The 19,471-nt window shown below is 34.7% G+C and overlaps 1 protein-coding gene across 1 annotated transcript in view; it reads right to left on the bottom strand.

The window, feature by feature from the left end:
* Positions 1–1,268: 1,268 nt before the first annotated feature.
* CA8 (carbonic anhydrase VIII) overlaps positions 1,269–19,471 on the bottom strand; it is a 102,017-nt gene continuing 83,814 nt past the window's right edge. Inside the window, exon 9 of the mRNA XM_011982175.1 lies at positions 1,269–3,886. The gene's annotated coding sequence lies outside the window, so the exon portion shown is untranslated. The remainder of the gene's footprint in view (positions 3,887–19,471) is intronic.

Below are 19,471 nucleotides of genomic sequence, written 5' to 3'. Positions count from 1 at the left end.
CAAATTTACAAGACAAAATGAATAAAACCAGAAATGGTAAATTAAAAGCTTACTAGAAGAAACTCTATAAATATAATTTGTTGTCCTTTCTTTGCTTCTTTAATATACATACAAGTATATAAAATAAAAATTTTACAAGTATTGTTGGGCTTACAGCATGTAAGATGTAATATGTATAACAATAATAGCACAAAAAGGGAGAAGAGAGTTCACAGCTATTTAGTAGCAACTAAATAACTCACTGTAATATATTATAAATCCGAAATAGATCCTGATAAATTAACAAGTATATTATGTGCCCTTTAGCAACCACTGAGAAAATAAACTCAAAAAAGTGAAAAAATCATTAAAGAAATTGAAATATTATGCTAGAAAATATTCACTTAACTAAAAAAAAGCAATAGAGGAGGAATAGACAAACAACAACAAAAAGACACAAGACATGTAGGAAAAAAAGTAAAATAGCAGACACAAATCCAACTATATCAACAATAACATTAAATGCAGATGGGTTAAATAATCCAATTAAAAGGCAGAGACTGTCAGACTGGGTTTCAAAAACACAAAAATAAGATCCACCTGTCTACAGGAGACACATTTTAGATTCAAAAATATAAATCAGTTGAAAGTGAAAAGATGAAAAAGGATACATCATACAAACAGCAACTATAAGAAAGCTGGAGTAGCTATATTAATATCTGACAAAGTATATATTAAAATTTAAAAATGTTACTAGAGATAAAGAAGGACAAGTGTCCCAAAATGAATGTAGAAAAAAACTGACAGAATTGAAGGAAGAGATCATTCAACAACAGTCAGAGAATCCAATACGCTACTTTCATAATAGACAGAAACAGGCAGATGAACAAGGAAATAGAAGATTTGAACAACACAACAGGCCAATACTATAGACCTAACAGCCATCTACAGAACACATCATCCAACAACAGTACAATAGATACTCTTAAGTACGCATGGAATATTCTGCAGGATAAACCATATGCTAAGCCAGAAAGCAAACCTCAATAAATTTAAGACTGAGATCATATAAAGTATGTTTTCTGACAACAGAAAAAAAATATAAACCAATAACAAATTTGGGAATTCATAAATATGTGGAAATTAAACAATGCACTCCCAAGTAACCACTGCATCAAAAAGAAATTAAAAGGCAAAGTATTTTCTAAGACCTTGAGATGAATGAAAACAAAACGTAGCATACCAAAACTTATTGGATGCAGCTAAAGCAATGCTCAGAGGAAAATTTATAACTGTTAATGCCTTTATTCAAAAAAGAATTCAAATCAATAACCTAACCTTCCACCTTAAGATACTGGAAAAGACACAAACTAAATATAAAGCAAGCAGAAGTTAGAAAATAATAAGATTAGAGCAGAGATTGATGACATAGAGAATAGAAACACAATAGAGAAAACCCCAAAATCCACTTTGGTTCCTCAAAAAGGTCAATAAAATTGACAAGCCTTTAGCTAAACTGACCAACAAAAAAAGAGTAAACTCAAATTATCTTAATTGCAAACCTTCTGACAACAGTATTACTTTACACACCATCAGGTACATTAGTTACCATGAATCAGAGGTACTTACATGTGTATAGGCTACATGAAAAATCATTTCAGTTTGTTGCCTTATTAAATTGTTTCATAAACAAAACACACCCTAAATTAAATTTCAAGATCTATGGCATTTGTCATTAATTCTCCCCTACTTTTTCTTTGGAAGATTCCTTCCGCAGTTACAGGGTCCATCACATAGGTTTTACTTTTCTTTCCTATCACACCATTAAAACAGATTTGAGATTAGTTGTTGTACTTTTGTTTACTGACAAACTACCTTTCAAATTCATTCCTACAAAAGCATATTATAAACAGTATTCATATTCTGAATCTGAGGTAACTGTGGAATTAAAGGATTTTCCATATAAACAATATTAAGCCTCCAAACAATCTCACCAATGGAAACCATGATCTGAACCAAGTAGTTCATTTCAGTCTTTTACTCAGAAAACATACAGTAAATAAATTCAAATTGCTTCAATACACAGACATAAACACACACACATACACACACACACACACCTGTGAAAGGTGAAATCCGAACAACTAGACGTTATCCTGAAATTCATTTAATTACTATTTGTTATTATATTTGTTTATTTTGTGTATTTCAGGGACAGATGAAAGGAGACTGCAAGCAGCATCAGAAGGCTAGTCCAAGAACAATCCCTGACTGTTCAGCACCAACCAGATCAGGAGTGGAGAAGCTGATACCTGTACAGTGTTTTGTTTCAGAAATGCCCTATGAATGGCCTCTCATTCATGGAAGGCTTCAGATCTAGTCTTTTGATGTTAATTACAAATAAGGCTACACCGGTGCAGCCAATGTTTGGCATGTGAGTGGTAACAGTGCCAGATGTAAAAATTTTTGTCACAGTTTTCTAACCATGCTTTGCCATTTCCTCATTGTCGGACACTAGGAACTGTTATACACAAGGGAAGTCCAGGACCTCGCTCTGCTTTCAGAGGCATTGCCTGGTGCTGCCCCCATGTGATCCAGGGCTACCAACAGATCTCAACCCTTACCAAGCCCCGACTTTTCCTCACACTGCCATAGCCTTAGTCCTTTCTCCTGCTGCCCAAGACTAGACGATGAACCTTCTTTGCTTCCATTTCAGGGATATCTGGTGTGATTTTCATTTGTAATTAATGCTTCCATTATTACCATCTCTACTCAACACATCTAAAAACTCTGAACATATACTTATTCCACCTGTCTTCTATTTCTATAACTTAGATATTCTTCATCACAAAATCCCTCCAAACTAGGACTATGTTTTTGAAGTCATTCATTTTACAATTATAACAACAATAACATTTATTGTTTGCTTTGTGCCAGGCACTCTACTACTTTACATAAATTATCTCATTCTGTCACATCTAACTGCAACTAAGTATATGCTTACATTTGCTAGTAGCACCTAAAATAAGGATATTGTTGGTCATCTTTAAAGAAATGTCTTAACATACTAAAGAAGTGGAATCAATAGAATAAAATATTTTTAAGTCTTACAAAGTATACAACACTAAAGTAATATAGGATACCATTAAATTTATATTTCTATTTATGGAAAGTAAAGCTATTCCCGGTACATGGTGGTGACCTTCTTTTTATCCTATTTCTTATACCTTTCTCAAATTCCTATAAACCACAGCTTTGAATAGGTCAAATAAATATAATTTGATTCATACATTCAGTTAAATCCTTTAACTATGTAGTAATACATAAAGTGAGTATTATGTTGCTGCATTAACACCAAAAAAATGTTTCCCATGGCAATCCAGCCTAACGTTAATTGTGGTATGGGTGCTGAAAAAATAAAATGAGACATAATTTTACTAATCATTCACTTTGCATTTTGAAGCTCTTTGCTGTTCTTAATCAAAACTCTTAATTTATTATCAAGAATTACACTAGTTTTAAAATGAGTTAATTTTCTGTTGGAGACAGGAAATGAAGAACTACTAACACTGGGAATGTATTTTTCCTTTCTCAATATTAACACATGATATATATTCAGATTAATAACAACTCTGGAAACTAGTTTCATTCCCTCTACACATAAGCAATAAACAGTACGTGCAAATATGAATCCTAGCAGCAGTAACGTGGATGTATAATATAGGGTTTCTTTGGAATATACAGCCATTTCTAATATTTCATTTCAGCAAGTGTACAGGCAACCATCACAGACATCCATCAAAGCTGGATTAGATGAAGACAACGCAGGCTTTGAGGATAAACTGAAGGTGCAGCTCAAAAGTTTCCTTTTCTCATCCAAGGGCTCTATAGGACCATTGTCTTCCTCCTTTAGGCAAAAAAAAGAATCAATTATGTTACTGATATTCTTCCACAGCAGACTGAAAGTCTTTTTACAGTACAAGACAGTAAAAACTAAAAGTTTCATACGAAAACGTAGAAATTTCAAACATGTCTTCGTGCTCATTTGTTATCTCTGCAATTTTTCCACAAAATTTTCCACAAAATTTATTTCTATGGCAGACCTATTAATGCAGAGTTTCACAGAAACAAATACTTTCATCCAAAATAAATAATGCTTGAACTATTTTACAAACAAAAAATTTGTATATCATGTCAAATAATACATAAAAATAAAGTTTTAAATTCTTGTCATTCATTTTGCATATAATGATCACAGATGGATGGTAACTCAAGAGCACACAGACCCCTTCATTCCTAATTCCCAAGTGACTTACAATTCTATTAAATAAATAAGAAATGCAGAATATATATATATGACAATAGTACTTGTTTGAGATAACAAATAACGTGCTTCTCATATAGGAAAACAACATCAGCTAACACTTTAGTTCAATGATACTGAACTTTTCGATGTTGAACTAGCATTGCCAGCAAAGGCAGTGGGAAACTTGCAGTCTTATTAGTTGCCTAAGGTAGGTAATAAATCTCTATTAAAATTTAGAATGCATATACTTTCGGACTTGGAATTCTAGGAACTTATAATAGACATATAATTATCCAGTCAGGATACAAACAGTCTATATGTAAGGACACTCACTGCAAAAAGAAACTGGAAACAATCTAAATGATCTCCTTCTGGGCAATGTCCTTTGGAAAAAAAGAACAAAATAATACAACAAAATAAATAGCCTCCTTTCCTTAATAAATCATATTACTATGCAGTATTTCAGGATTATGCATATATAGTACATATGTATCTGTGGACACACCTGCACACACACAACATATATATACACACACACACACACATTTCTACATATGCATACATATACAAACAGATACATATAAATATATAGAATGTCTGGAACAATTTATTAGAAAATATTTATAATGATGGGTTATGTATTTCCAAACCATCTATTTTTTTTCTGCTCCCACTCTACCAGGACCAAACTACATTTAAAATATGATAGTCACAATAAAATCTTTTTAAATTTTTTAATCTTTTTAAATTGACAGATAAAATTGTAGATATTTATCACATCAACAAAATGTTTTAAAATATATACACATTGTGAAATGGCTAAATCAAGCTAATTAGCGTGTATATTACCACACATAGTTAAAAATCTACTCTTCTAGCACTTTTCAAGAAAGTGACATGAAACTGATTATCAAACCGTAAAATCACAGCAAATCAGAGTCAATGGGGCCTAAAGGTCACAATGTATGAATTTTCTGCAAAAGGAAATAACCTGGGGTCCAGTGTTTCCCAAACTGTGTTCCATAAAAAACTACAATGAATCCATGTTTAAAAATATTGTATCAAATCCATGTTAAAAAATATTGTATCAACTCTGTTAAAATATGGTTCTTTAATTCAAAGCCATCTCAGAGGCTCTAATATGCTGATGTGAATTGCAAATCTCCAAAAGGAGGATATTAGTACATCCAGGTTCTCCAGATATACATGAACAGTCACCTCTTGATTTAACACACATTTTGGAGGACTAGTGCACTGCAGAACTCATTTGGGAGAGGCTGGTCTAGAAGCATGTATCCTAAGTTTATGAAATTTCATTATAAAGAATATATGCAGCCTTCTAAATATTAAGCTACCATGGCCCAAAACACGAATAAAAGATGGGTAGGTAAATACACAGTCATTCTAATCATACGAGGTCAGGTCTCAAGTCAAAGCAGAATTTAACATTTCGTATACATCCACAGTGCAACAGATGCACATACATGTTAGTGTCCTATTCATTTTTGAAGCTCTCAGGGCATGATTCAGGGGGTTCTTGGTAGATGCTGAATGAATTCTAATTTACCTACGTGTAGAATCTACTGGTGAATTTGCACACTCACTCAGCTGAAATCTCCCTCACAGGGGAAACTCAATACCCTATGCTATTGAGCTTTTCTTACTTATATATTTTTCAAAGAAATGACACCTCCCTATGCCAAGGCTCTCTGAAGATGGTCTTTATATTAGCTTTACCTTCCTCAAAAATGTACACTTGATCTTGTTTACTGCAAATACCAGATTAACTGAAAAAATGTTTCAATCAATCACAATCTGGGGTATGGATGTGGAATGAAGGAAAACCAAATCCAAATCCCAGCTCTTCTATCTAATTGCTATAAGATTTTAAGCAATTTACTTGCCCCTCCTGAGACTCACGATAATATTTACTTCTTAGGGAATGTGTGAGACTGTAATGACAGCAGATATCATGTGCTGAGCATAGTACCATGAGTAATAATTTTGGTTGATTTTAAAACCATCTCACTAGCTAAAAATTAAACTACAATACTGTACCCCAACATAAACGTGAAGTATGGCCCATCATTTTTATGCCATGTGTTGGAGATTTACTTTTCAGTGTTTTAGAGAAAGTTTTCACAGGATAAAGTAATGCTTGGTCTCATCTGTTCTGTATTCCCAACCTCCAGCCGAACACCTGACCCAAACCACTCAGAAAATGTGTGCGTACATGCATAAAAAGTGCAACAAAATAACAGTAGCAATTGCTATTTTTATTTGTATCAAAATTATGCATGCATATAAACACTTAAAGTTTTTAAGTGTTTGTTATGAAGCTATCAGTCACTTCTCCTATGTGTCACCAATTTCCTTCTCCTTAACTCTTTCAGCTGATTAACACTAGAGAGCTAAATGGCATGATTGTATTGCTACCTTTCAATTTTCTGTTTCAGTATTATACATAAATTTTTCCTATGGAGAATGAAGATTTGACCCTCTTTCCTCCTGTCAACATCATGCACACACACACACCCCCCACCCCATTTCTTTCCCATCTTCCCATCACCCCATCCTCCAAATATGGCTATATAGACAAACTTCTATTGTTGTAATGATGTTAAAGTATTCAGAGGTGAACTACATGTGTTAATTTTTCTTTTCTGCACAACATTTTGTTTTCTCTGGAGTGATAAGTACCTTGGGTTTTTCCACCTATGTATTCTATGTACTCATAACTAATTCAATGCACAAATACCTACCCATTACCTAACTCTCCTCTCAAGAAGTGAAGATATATCATGCATTGTATCAACTTCACCATTCCTGAAGAACTCATCTAGAACGTTCTCACCTGCTCACATCTGGACTGACTTGCCTGGTTTGCCTATGATCTCATTCCACTGCTATTCTGGGCATTTATTCATCCCCTTGGTTTTTCTCCTTTGCTGGCTCTCCTGTTTCCTGGATCCCACATCTTTTTTCCTTGGCTTACTCCATTTTGGTGTGGCATTATCAAGTAGTTTCCGGGAAATAAATACGTGATGGCTTTGATATCTAAAAATGACTACTGTAACCACACACTGGGTTAAAACTTTGACTAGGTAAGGAATTTGGTGGACTGTAATTTTCTCTCAGAATTCTGAAGGTCATGCTCATTGCCTTAGCTTCCAGCGTTGCTTTTGAGAAGTCTGGTATTCAAATTCCAGATTCCTTGATTTTGACATGTCTGTTGCTTTGGTTTCTGCCACTCGGGAGTTTCTCCCTCCATGTTCTGAACTTTCACAATAATGGTGTCTTGGTGTGAGTGTGTTTTGATCTACTGTGCTGGGAATTCAGTGGATTCTTTCAATTTGTAACTTTATGCTCACGAGTTCTGGGGAAATGCTTTGGATAATTTTGTTGCCTGATCCCTCTCCTTCACTTTCTCTGTTCTCTCTCTAGCTTATTATGTGGATGCTGGACCTCTTAGACTGATCCTCTAATTTGCTTACATTACTGTATTTTTCATCTTTTTGCCTTTTGCTCTAATTTCTGAGAATTTTCAATTCTGCCTTCTGATTCTTCTGTAGAAGTTCTCATTTCTGTTTTCGTGTTTTCAGTTTCAGTTTCCAAAAGCTCTATTTTCTAAATATTCCTTTTCTTAATGGTACCCGGTTTTTTTTTTCTGTGGATGCAATTTCTTTCCTTACCTCTCCAAAGAGATGAGTGACAATTTCTTGACAGCTTTTCTCTTCTTACAAAGTATTTATGTCTTTTAACTCACTTTACTGTCTGATTTGGGTTCTTTCATTTATAGTTCTTCTTCAAATATCTATAACTGTTCATATCTGGGACTGGCAAACAACCACTACAACAAAACCAGAGTGGAGGCTGAGGGCACAGTGGAGGCCTCTTTATTACACAATCACTACCGACTGAGCCTGTTGGTCCACTTCTGCAGAGAAGTCACCTGGGCTGGTCAGACCCTCCCCAGAAGATACTTCCAGCTTCATCTGGAGAGTAGGGGCCTTTCTGCCAGTGTATGGGAGGATGACATGAGGTCTGAGGATGTTATTTACTCACTCAATTGTGTCTGTGTCCCCTAGTATAGAGTCTCTCTCTTCATCATCTCCAGAAGACAAGTATCTCTGGTCTGCCAAGGCTTTGGAGGGGACTGAGAGATGAAAGTGCTTCTTAAATAGCTTTCAACCGATACAGATGACTTTAGTCTCCTTTTACTCCAGCTTCCAGATGATATCTGTTGCCACCAATTCCTGGGAATTTGAGAGATTCTATCGTGCTAACGGGTTTGTTCCTCACATCTGCTAAATCTGTTACAAGACCATCTGCTTCCAGCTTCCAAAGTATTGTGGCTGTTGTCTCCTCTCGTTTTCTGTATCCTTGTGAGTCAATGCACTTAAAAAAAAATATCTTTCCTGTTATTTTAATGCAGTCTGTGGTGGAAACAAAATTAATTGCCTATCTTCAATTGATGGTCGTTATGTGAAACAGAAGTTCATTTTTATGCCTTTGTGTACTTTCTAAAGTTCCTACAATAACTTGTGTACTTTCTAAAGTTCCTAAGTAATAACATTACTTAGTAATCAGAATACAAATTTATTTGATAAAACAACCTAAAGAAGTAATACTTTGTATATATAAAGGTAAAGCTGGCCTTCTCCCTTTGAGATTTTCTCCAAATATTCATTTATCTACGTCTAAATAACAAGGAAGCATACTCATAAAGAGAAATTTTCTATTATACTATGATCATTGTTCATAATGATGACCTCAAAGTATGGCTACAGCCTAAGGAGTCTTCTAAACCATCAGCTATTTCAATAAAATTATAGCAGATGCCATCTTTCACATGACTTTTTCTTAATCTTGAATTATCTTTTATGAAGAGGCCCAAGGGAATGAGTGCAAAGCAAATCACTACTGGAGAATTTCCTGAAACGCTACCAAAAATAAAAAAAATCACGTGTACACACACATCATACTCCTCAGAGACTGCTGCAGGTCACAGTACTAATGTAAGTTCCAGTAATTTTGGCTCAGCTCATTGATAACTAACTAAAGTATCCCTCTTTAAGTACAGTTTTCAGTGTAAAATCTCCGAAATAGAGTCGTTTAAGAAATAGCAATATGCTAGAAATAAGAACTTTCCTCTTCAGAAGGGGCTCTTTCTCCTGTACACTAGTGGAACACTTCATCAGGCAGTTCGCACACGCTGCTCTGACCTGGAGTTAGCTGTGTGTCTGATTTACCCCTGACACTAGGCTGTGAGCTATTTCAGGGGAAAGCTGATCTCTGGTTATTTTCACTCAGCCCCTAGAATACTGCCACACACCAAACAGAAGGTTAAAAATAAATGCCCTTCCATTACAAGCAAGGGCATATAGACACCTTCTTTTTCAACATTCTCACCCAAGACAGCATCAGGTCATGAGAAGGAAATAGAGAAGGGAGAAACAGGAAGAGGTCAGGAGTGTCAAACACTTTTGAAGATTCAAAAGAGAAGAGGGAAACATGCCACTGGATTTGGAAATAGAAATCCAAGCACATCAGACATTTTTAAAAGGGTGCCGGATATCACTGTTAATTATTTAACGTTATTCTGGAGCACTAGATAATGAAATGAAATAAAATCAGAAAGAAGGAGATAAAACTTTCATCATCATTGGGTGTTATCAGTGTCTATCTGGAAAATTCAAAGTAATCAGCAGAAATCTTACTGAAAACTATATAAAGGTTAATAAGCAAGCCAGGGACAAATCTAATCCACTGTTTTTTCAATAAAAAAAAAATTAACTAATGGAAAAATAAATGGAAAAATCTATCGTTAGTCAAAATCTATAATGATAATAGTAATTGCTCATATTTAATGCTAATCCTCTACAAAGCACTGTGATGTGCATTTTACCATAGCTCATGAAATCCTCACAACATCCCTGGGAAGTTATAACTCTTAGTATATCCACTTCATAGATGAGGAAACTAGGGCTGAAAGAGAATCAATAGTTTGCCCAAGTTGTGGTACAGCAAATAGAGGTGTTGTGTTCCCCATCAAGGCATACTCCAGCTGACTCCAGAGCCCAAATATGCAAGTTGGGATAAATATTGTGAGAACAGAGAATTATAAAATGTATGACAGACATAAAAACTTTAATAAGCATAGACCTATGCATTTTTCCTTGATATAAAGAGTCAATATTATAAGGTATTAATTCTCCTTAATCACTCTATACATATAATGCAAATTAAAAATCCTAATAGGATTCCTTTTTCTCTTTTATTTTTGTCTTTCGTTTTCTTTTTCTCAACCTCTCTTTCTTTTGCTCTTTATTTCTATCCTTCTGAGAAAACGATTTTATGGTTTATCTGAATAAGTTAAACATGTAAAAATAGCCAGAAAAATCCTGCAGAAGATACTAGTAAAGAGGGTCTTGTCTGGCCAAACACTGAAATATATACTAATGCCACATACATGGTGGTCAATGCACATGAATAGACAGATAAATGGAACAGAATAGGGAAATCAAGAATAGAACCAAGTATTTACAGGACATGATATAATGTAAGGAGCCATTTTTAATGAGATTGGCAAGGATGAAAAATTTAAAATGTTCAACACTGATGAAGGTGAAAAGTATAGTCTGACACATAGTTACTGGGAACGTAAACATAGAACTCTTGGGAAAAGCAATCTGCATATGTATTACAATAAAACTCTTTGACCCAGTTATATCATTCCTAAGAATTTTTTAAAGGAAATAGGTAAGTTAACCACAGTATTATTGATTACAACTCATCAAATTTTGGCATATACTTAAAAGCAAGGTATGTAAAACCATTTAAAAAATAACTTCAATGACATGAAAAGATATATCATCAAGCTGATTGAAAAATAGCATGCACAGTATAATCTCAAGGAACATTACATATCTACATAACCATATGAGATACATATATAAAGAGAGGTCAGTGGACAATCATAATGCTAAAGGTAACATTTTGAATCCTTAACAAAATGTTAAGCACTTTAATTGCATTATCTCATTGTTATCTTCACAACCACCCTATGAGGTAAATACCATTATAGCCTTCTTTTAAGTGATGAAACAAGAGACACTTATCAGTTGACGTTTTTAAGGTCACACAACTAATTACTGGTGGAATCACAATGGAACTCGAGCCATCCCCACTGTGCTCCACGGCCTCCATATCCATTGCAACCCCCAGTGCTGGGGATGCTATCACTAAGAGGAGAGTTTGAGAGACGTTTGCTGCTGCTCCATTTTATTCTGTACTGTTTGAATATTCTACTATGAACATGTGCTATATGCAGAGACAAGGAAACAAAAAGCAAACAGAAATCAAAGGTGACCTTTGCCACAGCAATTTCAATAGGTAGAAGGAAATGTAAACTGAAGAGTAAAAAGATGAGAAAGAGATGGAGGGCATTTTGAACGACTGGTTAAAAAAAAATGGCAAAAATGCCTTCTATAAAATACCCAATCAACAGTGCAAGCACAAATTAGCATAACCTTTGTAGAGGGTACTTCAGCAATATGTTATGAAAAAATGAAAACAGATGTGTTCTTTCTTCCCAGGAATGTAATTCCTAGGAATTTATCTACGAGAGATAAGGCAGCAAAGACAAACGTAGTGCATAATGTTCTGCACTTTGCTGTTGTGAAATGTGGCATAGTGAAAAGAGCTCAGCGTTGGGAGTGGGGCCCACTTGGGTCTGAATTCTCTCTGCACTTTACTGGCTGTGACCTTCAGCAAGTTACTCAACATCTCTCAGCCTCAGTTTCTTCATCTCTAAAATGAAAATAAAAATACGGGCCTCACAGGATTGTTGTGAGGATTAAATGAGACAAAAATACAGCATCATGTCTGAAATATAAAAAAGCATTTGTTCTTTTTGTTTTCATCACTCACTAATATGTGTAACTTAGAATGAATAAATAAGCTTTGATCAAAACTCAAGGATAAATCATAGAAGTCGGTAATATTTTAAAACACTAAACTTAGCTTTTAAAGTTATTCAGAAGTAAACCTGTGTTAGGATACTTTGACACTTTCTCAATCTCAATTAGCACTAAACTAATTAGCAAAACTGTTTTACACACTACAGTGAATCACATTTTTCTTCCCTCTTCTCTAATCTCTGGTGAGTTGTAAGGGTGATTGACTATCTAATTACTTCTTAATTGAATGCACATATTATACATTTTTCACTAGTTCAAGCTTAAAGTTTTTAGTCCAGAAATCAAAGTCAATGAAATTAAGTTGAATTGAGATTTGGGCAACTATTCTAATGAGAGAAGGTTTGTATTATATCTAATTATAAGTAAATGTGTGTTTTAGCCTTATTTCCTATGGAAATATTTCAGGTATAGGAATGTTCCATACACAACTAATTTAGATGATTAATAACACTGTTATTCTTGTCATCCTTTATTCCTCATTACAGTGATTTTATTGCTAAGATCCACTAAATGTAATTATTGTTTAAAGAAAAGATGCCATTAGAGAACCATTGGTTGTACCCATACTAAAACCCGAATGAACATCCATATCTGCAAAAAACTGCCTAAGTTTCTCTGCAACATAAAGGTTATAGGAATTTTCACAGGCTGCTAACAGAAGGAAAACAAAAAATCTTGGAATGCTTCAAATAAATCCAGTTATATTCATGAAAAAATGTTTATTTACAAAAAACTAAAAATATTACCAACAAAATAGTATTCCAACTCAGTTAACACTTTACAGGCAGAATATCTCATAAAAGATATTTTTTCCCTTTGGGCATTAGGCAGGAGTAAATGCTGAAGGAGATATTATCAGACAACAAAGGTTTATTGCTTCAGTTTTCCTTTTTTTTCTAGGTATGCGGAGCAACCATCTGGAATAATTTAGTTGAAGACCTCTTCAGGCAAAAACTAGATTAAGGAACTTCTTGAGATACAATTCCACTCCATGCTCCTAAGATATCTCTGAAAATACATTCTCTGGACAAGCCCTAAAGACATTTATGAGTTCCTAATAAAACTCATAAAAGAATGACCATTAAGAATTCAGAGCAATAAAAGCAGTAAGAACTCAGAGATTCTGAAGGGTAAAAAGAAGCACTGAAATGGAGAACAGACCCATCTGAAACCAATGTGGTTTTATAGTTTTAACAATTAATTTATTACCTGGTGTTACCTGGTGGCAAACTTCTTGATTGGAGAAATCTCCACATTATCCAACACATATTTCAGATTCTGGGCATTATCTAGACTATTTTAGATAATCTGGGCATTATCTAGTACTGGGCATTATCTAGATTATTTTAGCTTTGTATGTAATGAAAACAAGTTTAAACTGCAATGTTTAAGTAAAACTGAAGTAGCCCAAAGGATGAGGCCAATCTATATGTACCAACATAAAAATATCTCAAAGACCTTTAGTTAAAATGAAAATTCTTGTTTCTAGTATATTCTTGTTAAAAATATTTTTAAATAGCATGTTTCTCACCCTTCTGAGTTGTCAGTGTTTACTTTTCTCTTACATAGTTTCTTCTCTAACCTGAACTCCCATGTTGAAATCTTAACTACTAAGGTGATGGGGTGAGTCTGAGAGAGGTGATTATATCAGTCATGTGGGCAGAGCCCTCATGACTGGATTACTGCCCTTATAGAAGAGACCCAGGAAACCAGTGGGCCCCTTCTACCATGTGAGGACACAGTGAGAAGGCAGTATTCTACAAAACAAGAAAAGGGCCCTCACCAGATACCAAACCTGCTGGGGCCTTGATCTTGGACTTCCTAGCCTCTAGAACTGTGAGAAATAAACGTCTGTTGCTTAGATGCTAGTTTATGGTATTTTGCTACAGAAGCCCAAATGGAAAACATGTAACCCTTTCCCTTCTTTGGGAGATGGCTTCTACCCCCAATGAGAGTGTCTGGGTAAATTACTCCACACTACCATAATCCTTTGCTCACCCTTATGTAATTTCATTTCCATGCTGAGATTTTAGATTCTCTAGTTTTTGCCGTATGTAAGCAATTTGCCATAATAAGCATCAGAACCATAATCTATATATAAATGAGATAAAAATATTAACAAGAAAGTACATCAGGAGATGTCAGTAATTTTATCATGTTTCTGTGTTTCCTCGATAATTGGTAACACCTAGCTACATATCAGTAGATCTAATGTAGATCAGTTTTCCAGGGCCCATTTTTAACATACTTCATACTAACTAGCTCAGATATTTAAATCAAATGCCAATAATACCACCTTATTTTGTGGATGACAATAACAGACCACCACACTCCTCCCCATCAATTTCATCACTCCCACTGTGCTCAGATGTGGATTCAGAATCCTTCTCAACACTCTCCAGACAGCTGGTACCAATCAACCGGAGCTGGCATGCAAGTTTGAGTGCTATATGTCATCTTGTCTTTTATTTTATCACTATTTTATATTTTTTATTTTATCATGTACTTAATCTTGTATTTTATTATCTTGTATTTAATCTTGCCATAACAGTCCTATTTAGAAGAGAGGGGAGATGCTCTTGCAACAGTCAAGAGGAGATGATGCTAACTTTATGGGTTGTGATGACAAACGTGGAAACACATATATGGCTTTGAGAGCTATCAGAAGGCAAATCTGCAGAACTTCATGATAAATTGGAAATATGGGGTAAGGTAAAGAAGAGAGGTGTTCTGCAAGACTCAGGTTTCAAAGAAAAGTGGAAGAGAGGCAGGTCTGTGAAGGAAGACCAGAAATTCAATATTGTATATGTTGAGTTTGAGATGTCTTTGACACATCCAAAAGAAAAGTTCTACAGACAGTTGGGCATTCAATTCTGGAAGTTAATTAACAGACCTAGTCTAGGAATGTAAATGAGTCACGTGCAGTTAGTGGTGACAAGCTGTGAGTATGGATGAGTTCACCTACAAAGACAGTCCCAAAGGCTGAACCATGAGGACTCCAACATTAAGTAGCCTCCTAAAAGAACATTTGTGCAGCATGCAGAGGATGAAAGGTGGTGCAGACAGAAAGAAAACTGGGTATATGGACACCAAAATAAGAGTGTGGCAAGAAGGCAGGCAGTTTCAAAAGCTGCTAAGAGATCCAGCAAAATGAGGTCTAAAAATGCCCCTTAAAAGTTACTGCCCTTAAAAACTTTATCATTTTTTGGTGAGGAAAAAAATGAACATTCCTTTTGTCATGTCATTATATAACAATAAAATACTTAAAATATGTAAAAGTCAACATACAAACAGTCACACTTTCATAATTTCCAAATAATTCCAAGCTAAATATGAAGTTCACTTTTATTTAATTGAGAAGTATTTATTTGTAAGGTACTAGATGAGGCTCTAGATTGGTCAACTAAGTTTACTTCATTATTTCCTAACCTAGAAGTTTTAAATTTCATGTTGTACTTTAATGCAAGTATAATCATCTCCTTGAAAGCTGAAAGCTGTTCAGAATCAGAATTGACCAACATAACAAAATAAATATCTGAATTTTAAGGGCATTATTTTTAAATGACTGTTTCCATCAGTTTCATCGGTTGTATTTATTTTTCTTTATTTTTTATTTTTTATTTTTTATTTTTTTGAGACGGAGTCTCGCTCTGTCACCCAGGTTGGAGTGCAGTGGCACAATCTCGGATCACTGCAAGCTCCGCCTCCCGGGTTCATGCTATTCTCCTGCCTCAGCCTCCCAAGTAGCTGCAACTAATGGCGCCCACCACCATGTCCAGCTAATTTTTTTTTTTTTTTTTTGTATTTTTAGCAGAGACGGTGTTTCACTGTGTTAGCCAGGATGGCCTCAACCCCCTGACCTCATGATCCACCCACCATGGCCTCCCAAAGTTCTGGGATTACAGGCATGAGCCACCGTACCCGGCCAGGACTCAGTTTCTTTGTTGATAAAATTTTCAAAAAGCAATGTCCATCTTGAAGAATTGTTCTGAGGTGAAATGAGACATACATGAAACACCTCTCATAGTGCTTGGCACAGACCACTACAATTTATTACAAACAAATTATTATTACTACTGGAGGGTTTCCATGAAGGGTTTGTTAGCTTTTAACTTAAGTATAAAATTTAAAAACTATTTTTAAATTTACTTCATGCTGTGTCTAACATAGCTTAATAAGATCTCAGGACACATCCAGGATTCAACCCGCCATCCCTAAAGGGCATGTGGAGGAGAGGCTGGGGCATCTATGGGCTCTGGCCCCCACCTGTAGACTCTACCATACTCCCTATTTTAGGTCCTCCCAGATCACAACGAATGCTTTGGATCATTCCAAAGCACTTACCAAAACATACTCTGCAGTCTCGTATTGTTCTCTGGTTAAATAAATTTGTGAAATGCTGTATACTATACCATACCCTCTTGGAGATTCACATAGGTCCCTGGCATATTAAAGTTTCTCAGAAGTCTAGCATGAACAAAACCTGCTTAATGCAGTATGTTACAAACTTGTTTGACGCTACTATATAGACATTTATAGTCTGGTGGAGTAAGTGAAACAAACACTGCTAAGTGCATTAGAAAACAAAAAACAATAATTAAAAACTAAACTAATGTGGTACTAAATTTAGAAAGATTAGTAAGGCCTGTTTACTTGGGAAAAAGACTTCATGGAAGTAAAACCTGGTCCTTCAAATATCAATAGCATTTAAATAGAGAACAGAGAGGAGAATATTCTAGACTTTAGGTTGGTAGATTTCTAGGAGTGACCCAAAAAAGGCAGACAGCTAAAACAAATTGTCAAGGTGCTAAGATTAGAGATACAAAAAAGAAAAATGAGATGCTTACAACCAGAAAGCTGAAGGTCAGGTAAAATTGTACTGAAAGAAAAAGGATAACTTCCCTGATTGTCACTACTCTTACACAGTCTAATATGAACTCTTTGTATCTACCTAGTAACAATCTAGTTTTTAATAGAGGCTCAATTCCTTTACCCCTTAATTTAATCTGACTGAGGTAGATTTTTAGGCAATGCTCTCAGTTTTTCCAATTGAAAAAATGGTAATCTCAGTATAAATCCTATTTTGATTCTATTTTCCCTCTATTTTTAAGATTTTTAATCATAATAAAATGCTGACATAAAAGTTTTATTTGGTACTATTGCTTCTATAACACCCTCTTTTAAGAGGTACAGAAAATATAAAATCAAATTTATTCAATGCTTTTTTAAAAAAGTATCTCCTTATACTCCTGATTAAAGTATAGGTGATTTCCAATGATTTCTGCTCTTGTTTTTTTAGCATTTTTAGTAATTTCTTCAGATGAATTTTTAAGCTTTATGTTTCCAGTTGGAGACTTACTAACAAAACCTCATTCATAAAGAAGCATTCATTTCATTTTCCTCCTCATTTACCTGCTTCCTGTTCCCTCTGGTTTCTCTTTTCCATGACAAATTTAATAGAGACATAGGAAACCATATTCATCATAAACCAGGGAATATAATATCCAGTGCTCGAACGGCCCTAGTGTGGTCTGTTGGAACATTTCCCCAAGTCCTGTCCAGGCAGGGTCCCACCTAAACCACCGAGGAACCTCAAGTATTTAATGCCTTAGTCTTCCTTGAAAACCCACTGCAAGATTTAGACCATCTACTTACAGGAAAGGTCTTTCTTGTAGCTTCTAGAAATAAATTCTTTCCTTAGCTAATTCAAAGCCATTTGCTGATACATAAAAACAATTTTTTTTATGTCTGCTTCTACCTTTTGAGCATCCATGAGGTAAAAGGCATGAAAGAACATGTTTAGATGACAAAATGGTCACAGTGATTTCCTTATGGAAAAATATATTCTTTAGGTTTAAAATCATGAAATCTACTATATTGAGGGTGTCAGAACATATTAACATTCAACATACAAGTTGGCCCATGACTGTAAAACATTCTTCCTCCCAAACACAATTTTGTTTTAATTCACAGTGGGAGGAAAAAAAATCATTCTGAAATTTTCATCCATGATAAATTATTAACATTTCTAAAACATAAAATGGAAGAGACATATTTTAAAGCAAGAATTATTCTCTTTGTTTAGTAAACTTGAAAGGAGCTCTTACAGTTCTTGTATTTTTCATTGGTGGGTTAATAATTTTTATATCACATAATTAAAACGTAATAGGTATTTTGACCATCCTTGGTGTTTTAGCATTTTACTGAAATCATTTTGAGATCAGGTAGGAAATCCATTCCAGTTGCAGGAAATTCTATGAGATATAATAAATAGAAAACAGCTATATCTACAGAGCCTTCAATTCTCACCCTAATGCTGTGTACCATGTTAAATTATCAGAGTGAGGAGAGTCCAAGTTCCACTGACTGAAAATATGGCTTTGAGCTTTCCATTTAATCTCGAAGGATAATAGCATTCACCTACTTGGTCATTCAGAGTGAACATTCTCACTTTCCCCATACAGGCACACCCTTCTCTATAACGCCTTATCCTTTTCTAACCTATAACCCTTTTAGGTTATCAAAGAAGACTGACATAAAATTGATGCTTGCTATAGCTTTACTAAAGCTAAGAAGACAATATTATTAACTGCAAAAGTACAAGTAGGGAAGAGTTCAATAGTCAAGGATAACTTCAAAGATTCCAAAAGAAAAATAAGGGCAAGTTTGACAATGGGACTATTTGGAGATGCTTGCTGAATAACCCCATTTTTCTGGCTTTGTTTCTTTTTTAACCTATTTAGGGAATTCTTATTTTTCCGCCTTTAAGGGGGAAAAAAGAGAAACTATTTAAAGAGCCATGTGGCATTGCTTTTTACAGAAAATAATTATAATTCATTATAGTTACTATAAACATGTATACAGCTTAACAATATTTAGGTCACAAGCGAGGCAGTCTTTGAGCAGTCAGAATAGTCTTTTAAAAATGGGCGAACACTTAATGAAATAAAAAGGTAAATAATCAAATAATCATTTTGTTGGAAGATTACTACAAATGTCATGATAGCAAAAGTAACAAGTAAACTGGACCTTAAACTTGTTATATCATTTGTTCATTGTTATTAAAATACATTTAGTTCTCCTGCATCATATAGAAAATTCAATGGGTAAAGGATCATTTAAAATCAATAGGCCCCCATAAATCTGAACTAGCACTGCTGAACCAAAGATTTTCCAGCACCTGGATGAATTACATACTAATTCT

This window comes from Mandrillus leucophaeus, unplaced genomic scaffold (genome assembly GCF_000951045.1).
Source record: "Mandrillus leucophaeus isolate KB7577 unplaced genomic scaffold, Mleu.le_1.0 Scaffold236, whole genome shotgun sequence".
NCBI lineage: Eukaryota > Metazoa > Chordata > Mammalia > Primates > Cercopithecidae > Mandrillus > Mandrillus leucophaeus.
The sequence above is the reverse complement of the archived record's forward strand: the minus strand, read 5'-3'. Positions and strand labels throughout refer to the sequence as shown.